Genomic DNA, 19467 nt, shown 5'->3' on the forward strand with positions numbered 1-19467 from the left:
CAACATTTATGACTGATGATGCGTATCTTGGCGCTACAATACAAACTCTGGGAGCTCTAGCTTGAATAGCCCGCACTGTACGAATATTTGACCTGCAAGTATTGGTCAGTAAGGGCAAGCTGCATCGCAGAACGCGCAAGAAGAGGGCGCTCTACAACTCCAACATTGTATGCACTGACATCCCCATTTTTCTTTTCCACCTAGAGACTTGACCGCTGTACAATGTTAATTATGGGGTTTTACGTGCAAAAACCAGCGATATGTCTATGAGGCACGCTGTAATGAAGGATTCCAGATAGTTTTTGCAACTGGGATTCCTTAACGGGCACCTGTATCTAACTACAGGAGCACTTTTGCAATCTGCTCCTATCGAAATACCGCCGCCGCAATGTCGAGCTCAGGAGCACGACGCCACAACCACTGATACCGTGGCGAATCAGAAATCCTTAGATTCCATGAGTGGCCTCCGTTAGCGATTATGCCAAGATGAACAATGTCCATCAGCGGTGGCGATAAGGAAGCCGAAGGCGTAATACGAAATTAAATAAGCAAAACATAACCTAAACTATTGTTAAGTTTATGTGAACGTGTCGGAATACCAGACACGTTCGGCGCTGCGACAGAATGCTCGCAACGCACGCTGCTTCGATAGCTCTCGCTTGCGGTCGACGGCCAAGCGGTAGCGGAGAGGTTTCTGCGGGTGGGGCGGGCTCTAAAACAACCGAAAGTGGACGATGTGACGTCGCATCGTGACGCAGAACCAGTGAAGGCGGAGCTTAGCCGCGATGGCTCGGCGAACGAGTTGAGGAGGAAAAGCATGGCTAGGGAGGAGGGTAACTTGTAATCACTTGTAGCTCCATTAATACGTAACGCTTCACTTAAATTGTGGTGCGAATGCTCTACTTAAGTTGTACCCTACGCGTCTGCAAAATTAGTCCGAACCGTTTCAGGGGCCCCTTAAAAAGGGGCATTTGTTGCGCGTAGCGGGCCTCCGAAAGGTGCAACTACTTGTTTGCGGCGTTGCTCCACTGCTACATGTTTCATGCTTGGCCGTTTTCGACCTTCATAGGCAACTCCGCACTATGACTCGTGTTGCACTACACCACATAGCATGCCACAATATATAAGCTGTAACGTATTTCGTGCTTTTAGAAGGTAAATACGGATATCGTGCACTGATAGAACGAGACTAAACACTGTCAGTGTGTCTTGGGCTAAAAACAAATGAGAGTTCGTTTGTGAGCCGGGTACATTTTTCTCTTTATATTTACCTGATCTGTGTGGTAAGGTAGTCTGCATCTGATGACTGGCGCTTGTTCGTACTCGCAGTGCGCAATGTTCGAGGCAGGGTGCAGGCTGGGGAACACGGTAGACACCCACCGACCGTAGAAATTCTCAAAACATGGTGAAACGTGAGAAGTAAATATCAACCAATCGGACCGTTTCTTCCAATAGGTTTCCGCAATTCCGCGAGGGTTTTCTTTTGGGCAATGTCACTTGTATTATGTAAATGCATGAGTTGGAAGTGAATCGAACCAGCTGTGATGGAATTTGTTCGTATGCACAGTGTCGGAAAGCAAACTAGTGGCGCTGTGGCCAGGCCGAATGCTCTAAATCTGGATCTAGCGCTGTTTGTAGTTGTTTCTAAATTTCTTGCGTGCAAATTGATAACTTACCGTGCTGAATGAGAAAATAGCACCTTCTGCTTACACCGCTATAAAGCATGCTATCAAAACGATATGTCGCATCGCGACATGACATATGTCAGGATCAGCTTCAGACATTTCGAGATATAGTTATTCTTCCTGCTACCGTTGCCTGCGCACAAAAGTACATTAGCGAGAATATACCTACTGCTTAAGACATTAGTAACACTAACCCTAGGGCGGGATACTAAACTACAGCCAAACCAAATGAAGCCTAAGCGTAAATCACTAATTCATTAAGGCGCCCGCATAAACGAAGTACACTTCGCGATTTGAAACGCCAGTGACATATTTAAGATATACAAAATGAAAGCAGTGGTCTACTCGCCGGATATATATATATATATATAACATTTATTTGGACCATCGATGTCGTTGCTCTTGAGGTCGAGTGGGTGGTGTCCTCATTCCAGGACTCCACTGGCATGGCTGCACGACGTACATGCTGGACGAGAGCTTCTTGTCCCGCCAGGGTATCGCCGGTCAGATGATGTACCTCCCACCGCTCAAATAACGTGCTAGGCCTGTTTAAGTGTTGAGGTTTGCACCCCCATGAGATGTGAAAGAGTGTAGGGCATGTGTCGCCGCACTAGGAGCAGATGCCGCGATATGTATGCAGGTACATTTTGCTGTATCTGTGTAGGTTTGGGAATGTGTTGGTCTGAATAAGTCTGAGAGCTAGTGCTTCTTCAGTGCTGAGCTTTCTGTGAGGGGGAGGATAAATCCTGCGGTTGAATGGCTAGATCTCGAGTCGGCTGCAGTAACTGGATGGCAGGGGCACGAAGGTAAAGGGTGGGGATTGATGAGACGATTGGTTTTGCCCCGCTCTGTTGATTAGCGCTCGAGCTAAGGCGTTCGCCCTTTCATTCCCCTCCAGTCCCGCGTGGCCCGGCGTCCGCGTGATTTGATGGGATTCTTGCAGCCTCGGGCCTAGAATCTGAGCCGCCAGCAGCGCTGTTCGTCCGTTGGTAAAGTTAGGGCAGGCCTGTTGCGAGTCGGTAACGACATGAACTTTCCTGCCTACCCTGTCTTGTTGCTTTATTACTAGCGCCACGGCTATGGTCTCAGCCGCAGCTGGGGTCTCTGTCCTGACGGAGGCCGCGAGGGTCAAGGAGTTGTCTCTCTCGTTCACGGTGGCTACCGCGAAGAGGACCCTTACAGGGTATGCCGCCACGTCCACGTACGTTCGTACGGGTCACCCTAGAATTGTCGGCGCTGTCTGTCGACGTGAGCCTTGCGTCGTCCTTCATGGAGCTCATGACTCATGTGCTTCGGTATGGGGTTCGCCTGGATCTTGCCTCTTACCTCAGGTGGGAGTGATCGTTGCCCATCGAGGGCACGGAGCTCCGTTGCCGTTCTGGTCCTGTAGAGGATGGCTCTGCCTGCCGCCGTGTTCTGTAGCCTGGCTTTTTGCGAAGCCATAACCGCGTCCGACAGCTCAGCGAAGGTGTGTATACCGAGGGCCGTTAATTTCTCGTTTGAGGTGGTGACAGGGAGACCCAGGGTCGTTTTGTACGCGCCTCTGATGATGGCATCGACGTGTTCTTGGTCGCGTTTGTTGAGCGAGTGGTAGTGATACTGCATGTTATACGCTGCTCTGCTGATCACCAGAGCCTGGGCGAGGCGAAGAGTCTCCTCTTCTCGCATGCCCTTGCGGCTTCTTTTTATTCGTTTGATAATCCGTGAGATCTGGTTGGAGGCAGACGTTAGGGTTTGGATGGCGTGGGAGGCTTTCAGGTTGCTCTGGACCCAAAAACCCAGAATCGCAGTCTTATTGCTTTCCGGGATCTTCTGGCCCTCTAGATAGAAGTCGATAGGGCCGGAGGACTTGTAGATTCCTCCTCCGTGAACTCGGATCACCTCGGACTTCTCGGGCGCGCAACGCATCCCGCTCGCTGCAGCAAATCTCTCCACGGCCGTCGCGGCCTCCTGAAAGGTCGCCTCTTCTCGCGCGAGGGAGCCCTTGGTGGCCCAGAGCGTGATGTCGTCTGCGTACAGGGCGTAACCTAGGTCTGGGATCTTCAGCAGCTCTTTGGTCAGCGCTAGCATCGCGACGTTGAAGAGAATCGGGGAGACTATCGCCCCTTGCGGCGTTCCTTTGTTCGGCACGTCGATCGTATCCGATCGAGTCTGGCCTATTCCGATGGTTGCCGTCCGGCCCGTCAGGAACGAGAGAGAGAGAGAGAGAGATGCAAATGAGAGAAAGGCAGGAAGGTTAACCAGAGTTAAAACCTCCGGTTTGCTACCCTGCACTAGGGGAAGGAAAAGGAGCAGTAAAGACGGAAAGAAGAGCGTGACAAAAATAAAAGCGTGAGAAAAAAATTTGAGAAAGGACGGAATGGGGTCGTTATAGTCTTTCTAATAGGCCACTGTCACGTAAAAATGTCAACAAAGCCTTGACCGACTTTCGCTGCGACGACGGTTCATGTCGGCATTCCAAAGAGAGAGAGAGAGAGAAAGCAAGGACAGGAAAGGCAGGGAGGTCAACCAGAAGAGTATCCGGTTTGCTACCCTACACTGGGGGTGGGGGAAAGGGGAATAGAAAAAGGAGAAAGGGAGAGAGTTAGCACTGAGTACGTCTGGGCGGGACACTATGCACAGGGACACTATAAGCGGTCTCTTAAACCGGTGCACCTCAAGTATTGCAGTAATGCACGATTCGCTTTTCGTGCCAGTGACGGGTGGGGCCACGGTCCGAGTATCTTTGACTCGGTGAAAGGTCGTAAGTCGAGTCGGTGCAAAGTTTCCCGCAGAGGGAGGCATTGTACATCGTAGCGGGGGCATGGTACACAATAGGTGCTCGATAGTCTCCTCGCACCCACAGGAATCGCACATCGGGCTCTCGGCCATTCCCAAACGAAAGGAATATGAGTTTGTAAACGCTACTCCCAGCCACAAGCGGTACAGCAAGGTTGCTTCACCGCGGGAAAGGCTAGATGGCACTTGTAGCCGTAGCGTGGGGTCCAGTTTATATAATCGGCAGTTGAAGGCACCTGAACTCCATAGATCTTGTGACTTTTTGCGTGCATGTAGGCGAAGTTCCCTGGCAGCGTCCGACCTCGCCAAAGGTATTGAACGCGTCTGGGTATCTTCGTGGGCAGACCGGGCAGCCTTGTCTGCTAGGTTGTTGCCGACAATGCCACAGTGAGCAGGAATCCATTGAAATGTAATGGTGTGCCCTCTTTCCAGAGCATGGTGGTGCACTTCCCTGATGTCAGATATCATCTGCTCGTATATTCTGTGACGTAATGCAGACTTGATGCTGTGAAGGGCTGCCTTAGAGTCACAAAATACGACCCATTTCTCTGTTGGCTCTTCGGTGACGTACATCATAGCGGCATGGAGAGCTGCAAGTTCTACCGATGTCGATGTAGTCGTGTGCGACAATTTGAATTTAACTGTAACCTTCTTGGCTGGAACGACGAATGCGGCAGTTGAGCTGGCACGTGAGGTCGAACCATCGGTATATATATGTATGCGGTCATGATACGTCTGGTGTAGTAATAGGAGCGTAAGTTGCTTCAGAGCCGGCGATGGATGATTGGACTTTTTTGTAATTCCAGGAATATCAAAATTCACTTGAGGCTGTCGTAGGCACCACAGGGGAGATGAAGGCTTTGTCGCCGGTGTAAAAGATGACGGTATGCACTCTTGATGAGCGCTAATCACTCGTGAAAAGGTCGCTTGAGGTCTTTCGGCTGGTAGGGAGGTCAAATGATGGTCGGGGATCCTTGACAGATGGCGAATGTGCGCCCTGAGAGAGTCGAACACTACGTGTGTCTGGATCATATGGTCCCCAGCGATGGCAATTGTTGCTGCTGTTGACGTGCACCGAGGCAGCCCTAAACACGTGCGTAGGGCTTGACCTTGTATGCTCTCCAAGGCGCGAAAGTTCGTCTTGCATGCATTTGACAACACTGGTAGACTGTAACGTAGGAGTCCGAGAAACAGTACCCTGTAGAGCTGCATCATAGAACGGACTGGAGTACCCCAGTTTTTGCCGCAGAGAAATTTAAAGACCTGAGCAATGGCAACCAATTTCTTTTTTAGATAGACGCAGTGAGGGCTCCACGAGAGGTTGCGGTCAATGATTACACCCAGAAAGCGATGTGTCTTAGAATAGGATACCGCTTGACCATTGATTGAAACAGGATACGATGACATTTGCTTGCGCGTAAAGCCAACCAATGCGCACTTTTCAGTAGACACGCTGAGGCCTTGTTCTCGTAGATAAGACGCCGTCATGGTTGCCGCCCGCTGAAGCCTGGCTCGTACCTGAGGTCTAGTCACCGCAGAAGCCCAGATGCAAATGTCGTCGGCGTATATTGAGACGTGAACTGACCGTGGTAGGTACTCTGCTAGTCCTACCAAGACGAGGTTGAACAGAATGGGGCTCAACACTCCACCTTGCGGCACACCACGCCTGATGTAATGTTCCGAAGTTGGGCCGTCTTCAGTCTGTAAGAAAAAGCACCTCTCAGTTAAATAGTCCCGTATCCATTGATACATCCGGCCACCAACTCCAACGGCCTCAAGCGAGTTCAGTATGGCCTCATGGGCGACGTTGTCGTATGCTCCTTTAATATCTAGAAAAAATGCCACTGATAGGCGCTTGAGCCTTTTTTGATTTTGGACCCAGGTAACGATGTCAATGACGTTGTCGATGGACGAGCGACCTCGACGAAAGCCCGTCATGGCGTCCGGATAGATGTTGAATCGCTCTAGGTACCATTCCAAGCGAGCAAGAATCATTCTTTCCATCACTTTACCGACGCAGCTCGAAAGCGCAATCGGACGGTATGATGAGAGCTCAAGCGGAGACTTTCCAGGTTTCAGAATGGGGATCAAGCGGCTTGATTTCCATTGTCTAGGAACGGCGCCGTTCTGCCAAGACTCATTGTAGTAGCTTAGCAGCTCATCACGTGCGTCATGTCCAAGGTGGCATAGGGCAGCATATGTGATGCCATCAGGTCCTGGTGACGACGAACGTTTGCAGGTCGCCAACGCAGCATCGAGCTCTTCGAGTGAAAATAGCACGTTCATTTCTGGTACACGTGCCTCAGGGATGTCATTCAATGCTACGTCAGTAATGATGGCCACGGACCCAGCAACCCGTGCACAGAACTCTTCAGCCACTTGAAGTTCCGAGCGGAGTTGGTAGAGGGCCAGAGCAGCGAAGGGCTTCCTTTGATGCGGAGATGAGCGAAGTCCCCTAACAGTTCTCCATATGTGCGAGAGCGATTTTCGGGGATCAAGCGACTGACAGAAAGTTTTCCATCGCTTGTCATCCAGTTTATCTATACGACGCTGTACTTTCTTCTGTATGCGTCGTGAAGCCCTCAGATCCAAGACGGACTTCGTGCGCCGATACCTCCTCTCCGCCCGTCGGCGTTCCGCACGAAGCCTCTCCAGTTCCATATCCAAGTCTGTTCGCCTTGCTGACCTTGTGAGCGAGCAGATGGATGTTTTCAATGTCTCTGCGATTGTATCTTCGATAGTGTGTGAAAGGCCTTCTCGGCATGCGTCATCCATATCCTGCTTAAACTTTGTCCAATCAACTGTACGCAAGACAGTAGAGGAGCGTTGCTTAACTCCTCTGATCTTTATGTATGTTGGAATATGGTCACTTCCATGTGTTTCAATGTCCGTAAACCAGTGGACGCTCGAGGCAAAGCGCCGTGACACCAAAGTTAAGTCCAAGCAGCTACTATAGGTGGTGCCTCGCAAAAACGTAGGGCTGCCGTCATTCACACAGCACAAATCATGGTCGGCAGCAAAGGAGGCGAGACTCCTGCCTTTGGAATCAATTTTTGTGCTTCCCCATAGCTGGTGATGCGCGTTGAAGTCACCTGTGATAACCCAGGGGCCATTGTTCATCAGTAATATTTTCTTGAGTCGTTCGCCGTCAAAGTGGCCCGCTGGGGATATGTAGGCTCCAATTAGTGTGAATGACACATCTTTCTTTTGGATATTCAGGCAGACATATTGGTTGTCGTCGTGAGGCTCTACCGCGTTAGCGACATATGTAATGTCCGTGCGGATGTAGATGATTACTTTCGTGCTCGCTCCGCATGTGGACGAGACGAAAGATTCGTAACCGGACAGTCTGAGTGGAGTTGATGTATTTGGTTCGCAAATGACCAGTATGGGAAAGCGATTTGTAAAAATGAATTGGCGGAAGTCTGCTATGCGGGTCCTTAGACCCCTAGCATTCCACTGAAAGATCGACGCACCTTTAACTTCAGTGCGGAAGGGGACTATTGGTCGAGCCATGATGCTTAAACGATGCTAGCAAGCACTGGATTTAGTGCATCCAGTATTTGCAGAGCACTTCGAGCTGCTGGGGTTTGCAGCTTGTTCAGTATGATGCGCATTGTATTAATTAGCGATTGCAGCATATCAGCCACCTGGTTGTCTTGGTCGCACAAATCACTGACAGTAGACTTCGGGGGTAGTCCAGCAAAATTTTGCTGTGATTCTGTCGGTGGATGCTGTTGTTTCGGTAGAGCCGGCCAAGATTCTGCAGGTGTAGTCTTCTCAGTTGCCTTGTTCTTCGCGGTCCTTTCGACAGTGACTGGCCCGGGCGGCAGAGGAGGAGGAGGTGTTGTAGGAAGTGGCATGCGCGTCGCAGAGACAACAGCCTTCCTTAAGGGGCGCCGGCGACGGGAACGTCGCTTCCTGACTTTTTCGGCGGCTTCGCGATGAGATGAATGATCTCTCGCCATCTCTTTCAAGATAGCCATTTCCTTCTTAATATGCGGGCATTTTCTCGAGGAAGCTTCGTGTGACCCTCCGCAGTTTGAACATTTCATTACAGTCGCGCCACATTTATCTGCAGCGTGGGGCTCGGCGCAACGGGGGCATGCTGCATGATTTTCGCAGACGCTGCTCACGTGTCCCAGTCTCATGCATTTGCGGCACTGAAGAGGTTTCGCAATGAAAGGCCGCACTGCATGTCTGAAGTGTCCCACCTTAACATGCGAGGGTATATATTTACCCTTGAATGCAATCTTCACGCAGCGTGAACTGCCTAGCCGCTTAACATCAACAATGACCTCATCATTGGCTGGCTTGATAAGAATCGGCAAGTCGTTATTAAGGATGGCGACGTCTACGTCGTAGATAACGCCACTGACTACATCAGATCCCAGAGGGATGTAAGAGCGCACCTGAATGCCATCGATGTCCGTTACGCTGCGTAGAGTGTTCAGAGCAGCCGCATGTTGGACATCAACCGCCAGTAGATTTTTCCGAGTGTTGACTCGAATGTCCGATATTTCATTTGGCACTCCAAATTTGGCATTCCAAAATTGACTGTTCTGAAAGTGGCCTGTCGTCAAGGCGTGCCAACGCGGTCACTAGTGACAGCCGGTGCGCGCTGTATCGAGGACAGTGGCAAAGCACGTGTTCGATAGTCTCCTCGCCGCCGCAGTGACTGCAAGCCGCGCTGTCGTCCATACCGACTCGGAAGGCAAAATATTTTGTGTAGGCGACACCAAGCCACAGTCGGCAAAGTACTGCTGTTTCGAGTCGAGAGAGTCCAAATGGGGGTCGAGGTCGAAGGGATGGGTCCAGACGGTGTAGACGTGTATGGTTCAAGCTTGGTGTGTTCCATGAAGTTTTGATGGCTTCATTTGCAAGCACACGAATTTCCATTGCAGCGTCTGTTCTTAAGAATGGAATGGAGTCTTGCAAGTCCTCCTCATGTGCAGATCGTGCTGCTGCGTCGGCATGTTCGTTGCCCATTATGCCACAGTGGCTTGGAATCGACTGTAACGTGACGTTGTGTCCTTGCTCGACGAGGTGGTGAAGCAGCAGTCTGATTTCTAGAACTAGTTGCTCGTGGGGTCCTCGGCGTAAGGCAGAAACCAAACAATGAAGAGCAGCCTTGGAGTCACTGAACCCGTTCCATTTCTTGGGTAGTTCTTCAGAAATTACACGAAGTGCACAACGAATAGCAGCAAGATCCGCGGCAGTCTATGTAGTCTGGTGAGATAGTCGAGTCTTTATGGTGGAGGGTTTTGCAGGAATGATCACCGATCCTGCAGACCCATTCACCGTGGTTGAAGCGTCAGTATATAGATGATGATGTTCGTTGTACATCTCGTACAGCAAGAGCAGTGAAAGCTGCTTGAGTGCTGGAGATGAGAGTTGGGCTTTTGTTCGGATTCCTGGTACCATTAGTCGAACGCGGTGCTTGAGCCAAGCACCGTGGTGGAAACGGAACTTTCGCTGGAGCTGTATAACCTGATGGAACGAGTTGACGTAATTGAAGATGCACTCCCCGCAGCTTATGTCATTCAATTCCTCGAGGATGGCCTCGTGAGAGATGTTATCGAAGGCCCTTTTAGGTCGAGTGTGAGCAGGAGGTGTTCTCCTCCCTTCGGGATGCCCTTGAGAACTTCTTCCCATAGGATGAGGAAAGCATCTTGCGCAGAAAGTCCCGGCCTGAAGCCAAGCATGGTGTGCGGGAAGAGGTCACTGTCCTTTATGTAATGTTGGAGGCGGGTTTCGATGACCCTCTCGTACAGCTTGCCGAGGCACGGAGTCAGCGAGATGGCACGCAAGGCGTTGATCGCAGGCTTCTTGTCGGGTTTGGGAATGGTCACGATTTCCGCGTGTTTCCACTCTCGGTACGTGGTTCTTGCTCCAGAGTTCCTCGTTTAGGTATTCGGTCAAGTCCAGGATGTGCATCGGGCTCAGGTTTCTAATCATGGCATTGGTGATTTTGTCAATCCCGGGAACAGTCTTGCGCTGTGAGGCTCGTGCCGCGGCATACACCTCTTCCTCCGCGATTGGAGCGTCCAATTCTGGTCTTGGTTCGCCGGGAATAAATAAGTCGTCACGAGTGAAGTGTTTCGAACAAACCACCATATATAGTGTCCGTCACCTTTTCCCACTGCGCAAATTTCTTATCCATGTCGCGCTCCGTCGCGCTCCGTCGCGCTCCGTCGCGCTTTGTCTGCTACTTTCGGGAGAGGATAAAATGAACTGCTGTCTGTCCACCGCGATGACACACCCGTGATAGTACACAGCAAAAAATATATTGATATCCGTCTTTCTTTTTTTTTTTCAGGCTTGTACATGGCGGAGTCATGGCGATTTGAGAACTACGAGGCAACGTTGCACTGCAAGCTGTAATGTGTAACCTGTCGCTGAACCTATACCGGCTGGTTCTCGATACGGCCGCGAGTGGGCGAGCATTTACTTGGAGTCGCGAATATCGTGGTCACTAGCCTTAGTGGTTCAGCGATTGATTGTGTGCATATTGTTTGTTGTCTACTGTTAGAACTCTTTGTTGTTTGTCTACTGATTAAAATGTTGCAGGCTCAATTCCCATCTATGGCGGCGGCATTCAGGCAGCGTTGGAGAACGAGAACGCGCATATACACCTAAATTTATGAGCGCGTTGAATGATCCTGAGTGGTCAGAATGAATTTGCAGCAATCCACTGTACCGCGTCGCTCCAAGCCCACGTTGTGTTTCGGAACCTTCAGCCACGTCAATTAATCAAGTAGTTAGACCATACGAAATTCGCTCTGTTGCTTCCTTCTTATGTGCGTTGACCTTATTCGTTACTGGCCGCAGCGCGATTGTCTTAATTTCATAAAACGTTTGTCGCAAGAACCGTGCTCAAGGCGTCGAAAAGCAAAAGCGGGGCTGTGCCCATGCCGTCGGTACGAAGATTTTGCGCACGCATGATAAGAGAACTCGCTACACAGAAGAAACGAAAGCAGATTCACAGAAACGGGAACAAAAGTCCGCGCCGAGGAGATTATGTAAGACGTCCCCACCCTTCCACAAACAAAGCAACAGTTCCATTCAGCGCAAGAGCCGCCTCCCTGCCCTACAATGTTTGCTGTTTGTTTACGCCCAACCATTCTTTGTTACGTAAGAGCGAGAAGTAAAAATAAAGAAGAAAGAAAGCGCAAGAAGATGGCGGTAAAGAGAGCGAATCGAGCTCAGGGTCGCCCCCTCTCTCCCATTAACTTTCTCCCAGTTGTCATCTCGGGAGGAGGGGCGCTGTTACGTCGTTGCCCACTTTCTCCGCTCCCGCCGACCGTGCACCGCGCGATGCGATCGAAGAAAGTACGCAGCCCCAAAACGATTTCCGGTGTTGGGAAGAAGCCGAATCACCTTCTTGCGTCGCCCTGCTGCGCCCCGAGAGCGTTGGGAGAAGGCGACCTGACCGCGCGCGCCGCAAGGTCATGGTCAAGGTCACTCCTGCTGGCACGGTGCCAGAGGCTAGCCCCCGCGGGATCTCGCTGACCCACTGACTTCGCCTGGTTTGAGGCTACTAAGCGCACTAGACACGCAAACACAAACACACAAACACAACACCACCCACCTACCTCTGATAGATGGAACCTGGGCGCGCCCCTCAAAGCCCGACACCACCGTGTCTTCTCGCTACCGATTTGGGCGTGGTTGCACTCTCGCTTGTACAGGGACCGTTCTGTCAAGCTGTCCTGTTTTGTTTCGAGAGAGCCTTCAGCTTTACGCCTACTGGAAAGGGAGCGAATGACAGAAGGCGATCCAACTGCTTCGAATTAAGCGTGTGAGGGAAGAGTCAATTCCCTTGCTTCTGTATGACGCCGAGGCCTGTTTCTACGCTTCGTTGTCGTCACTGCGTTGTTTCAGTAAGCCTGCAGTACTGCTGCTGTAAAGATTGCGATAAGTGGTGGGGAGGTGGTGTCCATCCCGGCCGCTCAGCTGCTGAGGACGAAGTTGCTTGTTCGATCCCTGCTGCTGCAGACCGACGGGGCAAAAGTGTGAAAATCATCGTTTAGTTGAGCGCTGCCTGTTTTGGCTCTCAACGCTGTCGCCTTATCTGCAGTCAGCCCCCCTCCACCAACCGAATGCACGATATTAAACAGTCAATTCACATGCATAAAAACGGTTGCACTGATGTGTTCGCTGTTTCATGACCGTGATAATTTGACGTGATTTCGCACAAAAGTGAGAAACTGTTCCGGAAACAGGCCAAAGTGGTGGCGCCCACGCATCGATAATAAAATCGTCTATACATACTTCAACTTTCGTGCATGCGAAAGAAAACGTCCAGGGGACGTATTCTGCGACGATCTCTTTCGTCGGCAGTCGCGCCACGGCGATAGTACCGCCGTCAGGCGCGCGCTGGTTGGTTAGTTGAGCACTACGTCACGCGAAGGCGATAGTATTGCCGAAGTGATCATTGCAGAATAAGTCCCCAGATGGCCGAAAGACTCGAAACTAATCCGTACTTTCTACACATGAACCCAGGTTGGTCGCCAACCTGCAAAACACAATCACCAGCAGAGTTCCACAACTACTTGACGCTTTTGTGAACTTTCTTTTTTTTTTCTCATGCGTTGTAAACGCTTGAAAGGGATAGGAATGTCGAAGGGCAACCGAAAAGCAGAAAAGGAGATACCGTCAGCCATTTGCACCTAAGAGTTCGGCACCTTCTGAAAGACGCTTCCAGTGACAATTTCGGGCTCTGTAACAAAGGCGTATATATTGTGTGTGTGTTCTTGCATATTAGGTCTTTCGGTGCCACTCGGGGTTCAAGGAACGCTAGCAGAAGCCGTTGTTTACCTGCAACAAACATTTCGGGACCTTCTTTCCAAAAACCTTCCCGTGCTTGGCGGGTGAGGTAGTGCATAGATTGGCCCTCCTCTCCCCCCGCCCCTCTGGCCCTTGGAATGCCGAAACGAAGTTTGTTTCTTCGTTCACTTCCCGGCGCCATTCGGAGAGAGTGCTGGGAACTGAACGAAGAAACAAATTTCGTTTCTCTATCTGTCGCGCCGAGTGGCCATTCTAATAGTCGCGGATCGGGAATTACCGAAGTCGGGACTGCTATTGTCGGCACAGGGATCAGTACTGAGTACTGAGCCAGAAATACTTTCCTATGCGACGCTTCCGTGGCCTAACTTTCACGTGAAGAGGTACACCGGCTTCGACAAATCACTTCTTTACCCATTTGGCACAGGTGGCTGCTCAGTGTGCTTTCGTCAAGAGAGAGAGGAACGGGTCTTTTTTTTTATTTTCCTGTTACCTACACATACCTCCAGCATTGCCAAGCTTCGACAGGGAGTGCACAAGGAATTGTCTCATTTGTGCCTCGTTCAGCGCTATCTCTAGATCGCTTTTCTCCTCCACCACCTTGACGAGCAGGGAATCCGGTGCGTATACGTTGGAGCCCTTGAAGAGCTCACTCGAAATTTACTAGTTTGCTTTCTTTCCCTCCGAAACAAGCTTTTCCCTCTTTCTTCCTGCCTTTTGCAGAAAAGGGGACGCTTCAGTCTTTGCACGCTCCTTTCTTTGTTATTTCTTAGCCCAACCACGCGGCTCGGCACCTTTGAAGTTCCCCTTGAGGTCGTGTGTGCGTGCCGGGGAAGGCTACCGCGAAGCGACCCATTTGTAAAGGCACTCGGGCCTAACCCTTTTAGACTTCGTAAACTACCGACACTCTCCTCCTCCGCCTTCACCCTTCCTCGTTTCTCCTCTCTTTCACGCTCCCTCCTCGACCGTGGCAGACAGTCGACCGTAGCAGACGACCTTTCGCAGAATGTATGCACGGATAGCAAGGTGGTGCGCTTTAAGCGTTCGCGTTGGCTTTCTAGCTCCGAGTAACTTCGTGAACAGCGTAGAATTTCTATACGAACGATTATACAAATTCAGTGGCGGCAGCTTTTTTCCTCTGTTTGGATAACTATTTATTTAAAAGGTATCTGAACGAGCGCTGGCGCTGTGTCATGACGACTCCGAATGTATCACGTCCGCAATAATCAGATACTTAACATTTGTGAAGTGTGTGTCGCAAGACCTTGTCGTGAATGGTTGTTAATAACACATTTACGATTGAATGCCAACACCCTGACCTCCAGCAAGCCCTCAGTAGCCTATATAATCCGTGCCGACCTTAACATGTAAATTCGTGGCGCGTATCAGCTATGGCGTACAAAGGCCTACAGAGGGCACAAACGATCGCCGCTCTGAAGGTTCGAAAGAGTATTACAAGCTACAGTGCTGCCAACGTGCGTGCTTGCTAATCTAAGCACGCACAAAGACTCAGAGGTGGGCGATGGTGCTATTATGTTTATTGTGGCTCAAAGTCGACAGAAATACGTGTGGTCGATCATCGAGTCGGGCTTCTGTGTATATAGAAAATTAAATCAGTTTTTAATACTCATTTGCGAAGCGGTAATGCGGTAACAGCGCTTGGTTCGCGCTCAAAGCAGTGCATTATTTTTTTCAGGTTAGTGACTCATCACGAAAAACATCTCATCGCGTGTTAGCTCGTCCGTTTACGAAGTGACGTACTTGTCGCGAACCGAGTTGCACTAAGGTGCATGCGGTAAGGATGGTGGCACTCGCTCCTAAGCAACATTTGCGAGATATGACTTCAGTGGAGTGATGACCGTGCAAAGAATTGCCGCGATATGATGCGGCCGATATTGCGGTAAATGAAATAATGCATTCGTTCATATTGAGGCACCATTTGTTGTCTCATTACTTGTGTCTCAGAGACATAGTCGTGGAACAAACCAACAGTTGAACGAACGACTAAACGAATGAGCACACGATGACTAAACCAGCCAGAGAACAAGCGGGCGACCACACGTTTTCTTTGCGAGGGCTCCACCACCGCGTCTTAATCTACATCTACTTTAACGCTGACACGAACTAACACGTACGTCTAAAACACTTATGATGCTGTCGTTCGGCGACGACCGCAGTTTCAGGAGAGCACGCACATTTTCCCTTTGTATCGCAAATCCACCGTGCCACCGCCAATGAAGAACACGAACAAAAGAATCAAACAAATCTATTCGCTCAAAAGAAGACTAGTTAATAACAAAAAAATGCAGAGAGTTGCTTTCCTAAGATGAGTTTTCACCCTCGAGCCTCAAATGTTGTCAAAAGGAATGCGCTGAACCCTAAAGGTTTCGTAATCACGTTTTCACACGCAGCCTCGCGGGCCCGCGAATTCAAGCCTGTTGGCGTACAATAAGATTAAGCGCACCGAATGCGACCACGTAATGCTTATATACGCAAAGTACACCTCGCGTAGGATTATACAGTGAGACTCGCAACTACCTCGTATAGTCCTGCGGAGAATGTTGGTCTGAAGTTCTCCCTCCCAATTCGATAAAAACTTGGCATAGGACAAACCAAAATGTATGCACGGAAAGATAAGCAGCGCAATATCATCAGCAATCTCAAAGGTATAGTAATAGCAGCGAAAGAATTCTATACTGACCTGTACAGTGCCAGAAGGAGTATGGATACCTCCATTAGAAAGAGTAATGAACAGGATACAGAAACTCCTCCTATAACTAGCGATGAGGTCAGAAGGACCTTGCAAGGCATGAAACGAGGAAGAGCGGCAGAATATGGAATAACAGTCGATTTAATCAAAGATGGAGGAGACATAAAGCTTAGAAAACTGTCGGCTCTTTGTACAAAGTGTCTATCGACTGCAAGGGTCCCAGAAAACTGGAAGAATGCAAATATTACTAATCCACAAAACGGGAGACGCTAAAGAATTGAAATATTATAGGCCCATTAGCTTACTCCCGGCACTGTATAAAATATTCACCAAAATAATCTTCAATAGAATAAGGGCAACACTTGACCTTAGTCAACCAAGGGAACAGGCTAGTTTCAGGAAAGAATGCTCTACAATGGATCACATCCATGTCATTATTCAGGTAATCAAGAAATCCTCACAGTACAATAGTCCTCTCTATATGACTTTCATAGGTTACGAAAAGGCGTTTGAGTCAGTAGAAATACCAGCAGTCATAAAGGCATTCAAGGAGTACAGATTGCTTACGTAAATACTTTGGAAAATATCTACAGCGGTTTCACAGCTACCATAATTCTACACAAGAAAAGTAGGAAGATACCTATAAAGAAAGGGGTCAGACAGGGAGACACAATCTCTCCAATGCTATTCACTTGAAAGAAATATTCAAGCTATTAAATTGGGAAGGCTTAGGAGTAAGGATCGACAGCGAATATCTCAGCAACCTTCGCTTTGCCGATGACATTGTTCTGTTCAGCAACATTGCAGACGAGTTACAACAAATGATTGAGGACCTTAACAGACAGAGTGTAAGAGTGGAGTTAAAGATTAATATGCAGAAGACAAAGATAATGATGAATAGTCGGGCAAGGGAATAAGAGTACAAGATCACCCGTGAGCCTCCAGAGTATGTGAAGGAGTACGTTTACCTAGGTCAACTAATCACAGAGAACCCTGATCATGAGAAGGAAATTCATAGAAGAATAAAAATAGGTTGGATCGCATATGGCAGACATTGTCAGCTCCTGACTCGAAGCTTACCATTATCATTGAAAAGGAAGGTGTACAATCACTGCATTTTACCAGTGCTGACATATGGGGCAGAGACTTGGAGACTGACAAAGAAGCTTGAGAACAAGTTAAGGACCCTGCAAAGAGCGATGGAACGAAGAATGCTAGGCATAACATTAAGAGACAAAGAGAACGGTATGGATCAGAGAGAAAACTGATGTAGCCGATATTCTAATTGGCATTAAGAGAAAAAAAAAATGAAGCTGGTCAGGTCATGCAATGCACCGGTTAGATAACCGTTGTGCCATTACGGTTACAGAAAGGGTACCAAGAGAAAGGAAACGCAGTCGATGACGGCAGAAGACTAGGTGGAACGATGAAATTAGGAAATTCGCGGGCGCTAGTTGGAATCGGTTGGCGCAGGTCAGGGGTAATTGGAGGTCGCAGGGAGAGGCCTTCGCCATGCAATGGACATAAATGATGATGATGATGATGATGATGATGATGATGATGATGATGATGATGATAATGATGATGATGATGATGATGATGATGATGATGATGATGATGATGATGATGATGATGATGATGATGATGATGATGATGATGATGATGATGATGATGATGATGATGATGTCTTTCTTCCTAACTCGTAGCGCTTCCCAGACGGTACCGAGAAGAGCTTCTTGTCTTTGCTGAAACTATTTTGGCATATGAAGGTGCAGAAGGTTATGGTGATAGAAAATACCGGGCAGTGACCTCGCACTTGCCACAAAACTTAGTTCAAGGCGTTCGCAAACCAAAACAACACAAGAGCAACGCCGCCAACATGTGCTTCTCGCCGCTCCGTAGACGCTTCTCAAGCGAAAATGGCGTTGAAGCGCGATTCTAAAACGAAGCCGGAGTGAGGGCCAACGTGATGCCATTAGACCAATAGCGACGCGGGGTCGGCTTCAGCCAGAACGCGCGAGGAGGAGGCGGCATTCTTCAAAGCGCGGCGCCACTTTACTAAGTTTAAGGGGTTTTACTCGGACCAATTAACCGCGCTGCTTTGCGGTAAACTGGCGCGTTTAATGGTAAAAGGGCGCAGGGGCGAGCGCGAAGGAAGATGTGCGGAGGAGGGGAGGAGATAAGAATGCTTTTCGCCTTTGTTGTCAGCCGTTTGACATATGAATACACGAACACAATAGAAGCCGCGAGAGACTGTTCGGTTTGGTCATTTGTCAAGGCATGTCCAAACACATGCAAGGCTTACTTTGACGTTGCTGTTGGTCCGCATTAGACTATGGTGCCGGCATCAAAACCATAAACTGTCTGAAGGCATTCCATTGGTAATCAGGTGCCGTATTTTGTAACGTTGCATTTTATTTTCCATTGTTCTGTTGTTATCGTGCTTCGCGCCCAGTGGCCGATCCCAGCTGTAAGAGGAAGCCGTGGCACCTCAGCCAGTGATTGACGGCGAAAAAGAATAGCGCACGAAAGCGATCATTATGCACATCTAAAGCGCAGTTTCTTGAAGCCGGCAAATGAATGCTACAATAACTAAAGGACGATGCATACGGTTGCGTTTGCTGTCCCATCATGTAACGTGTAACCTCGCGCAGTGTTTACTCGTACGCAGCTCGAAAGTCCCGACCTTAACTTCATGCAATGCTTATGTCTATGGACTACACCACTGGTAAGCTGTGCCGAAATATAAACAGTCCTTCATGTCGTTTGCATACTCCCAACGAAGGTGATTCTTGGTACTTGTCGAGCGAAATATGACGAGCAGGGGCGTACGCAACGGAAATTCGGACGCGAAAGACCGCGAAGTTGAGTACTATTCGCCAGTCTCATTCGAGCGTCCGCGGCCAAATGACAACAGGCGTGCGCCCGCCCGCGCTCTCGTGCGCCCCGGCTACTATGCGACGTCACGCACGCGCCAATCACCTGAAAGAAACACTTGGCGTAGGCACGGGAGAAGCATGCGTGCCGTTGTGTCCTAATAGCTAGGGCGTCGGGATGTTGTGCCGTGAGACTGAGGTGATCTAGATCCTGCCTTCAGATACGTGATTCCTTCATTTGCCATTTGTGAGCTATTAGGAAAGGCGTCCGTAGCAACAGAACCCGCACAGTATAGCAGCCTTATGGCTTTTATTGAAGGAACTTACTATTTCTGAAGGAGTACTGCATTGGTTCCGCCCATTTCATCGAACGCCGTTTTATCGAAGCCGTTCCATCGGACGTGGTTTCATGAAGAGATTTTTCGTTGAGGGCATGTCATGGAATATTTACTGCGTCTTTATAACTTGACATTACGAACACAAATACGTCGCCGGAAACGTTTTTGGCGTACAAGAAGCGCTCAATGAAAATTTGAACTGACCCACTTCAATTTCTTGCAAGATGCTGAAACTGCGCATGTGTAATAATATAAATCTTCATAGGCTACGTGCCATTTCCAACCCTTGACTA

The sequence above is a fragment of the Dermacentor andersoni genome, chromosome 3 (assembly GCF_023375885.2).
Source record: "Dermacentor andersoni chromosome 3, qqDerAnde1_hic_scaffold, whole genome shotgun sequence".
Classification (NCBI taxonomy): domain Eukaryota; kingdom Metazoa; phylum Arthropoda; class Arachnida; order Ixodida; family Ixodidae; genus Dermacentor; species Dermacentor andersoni.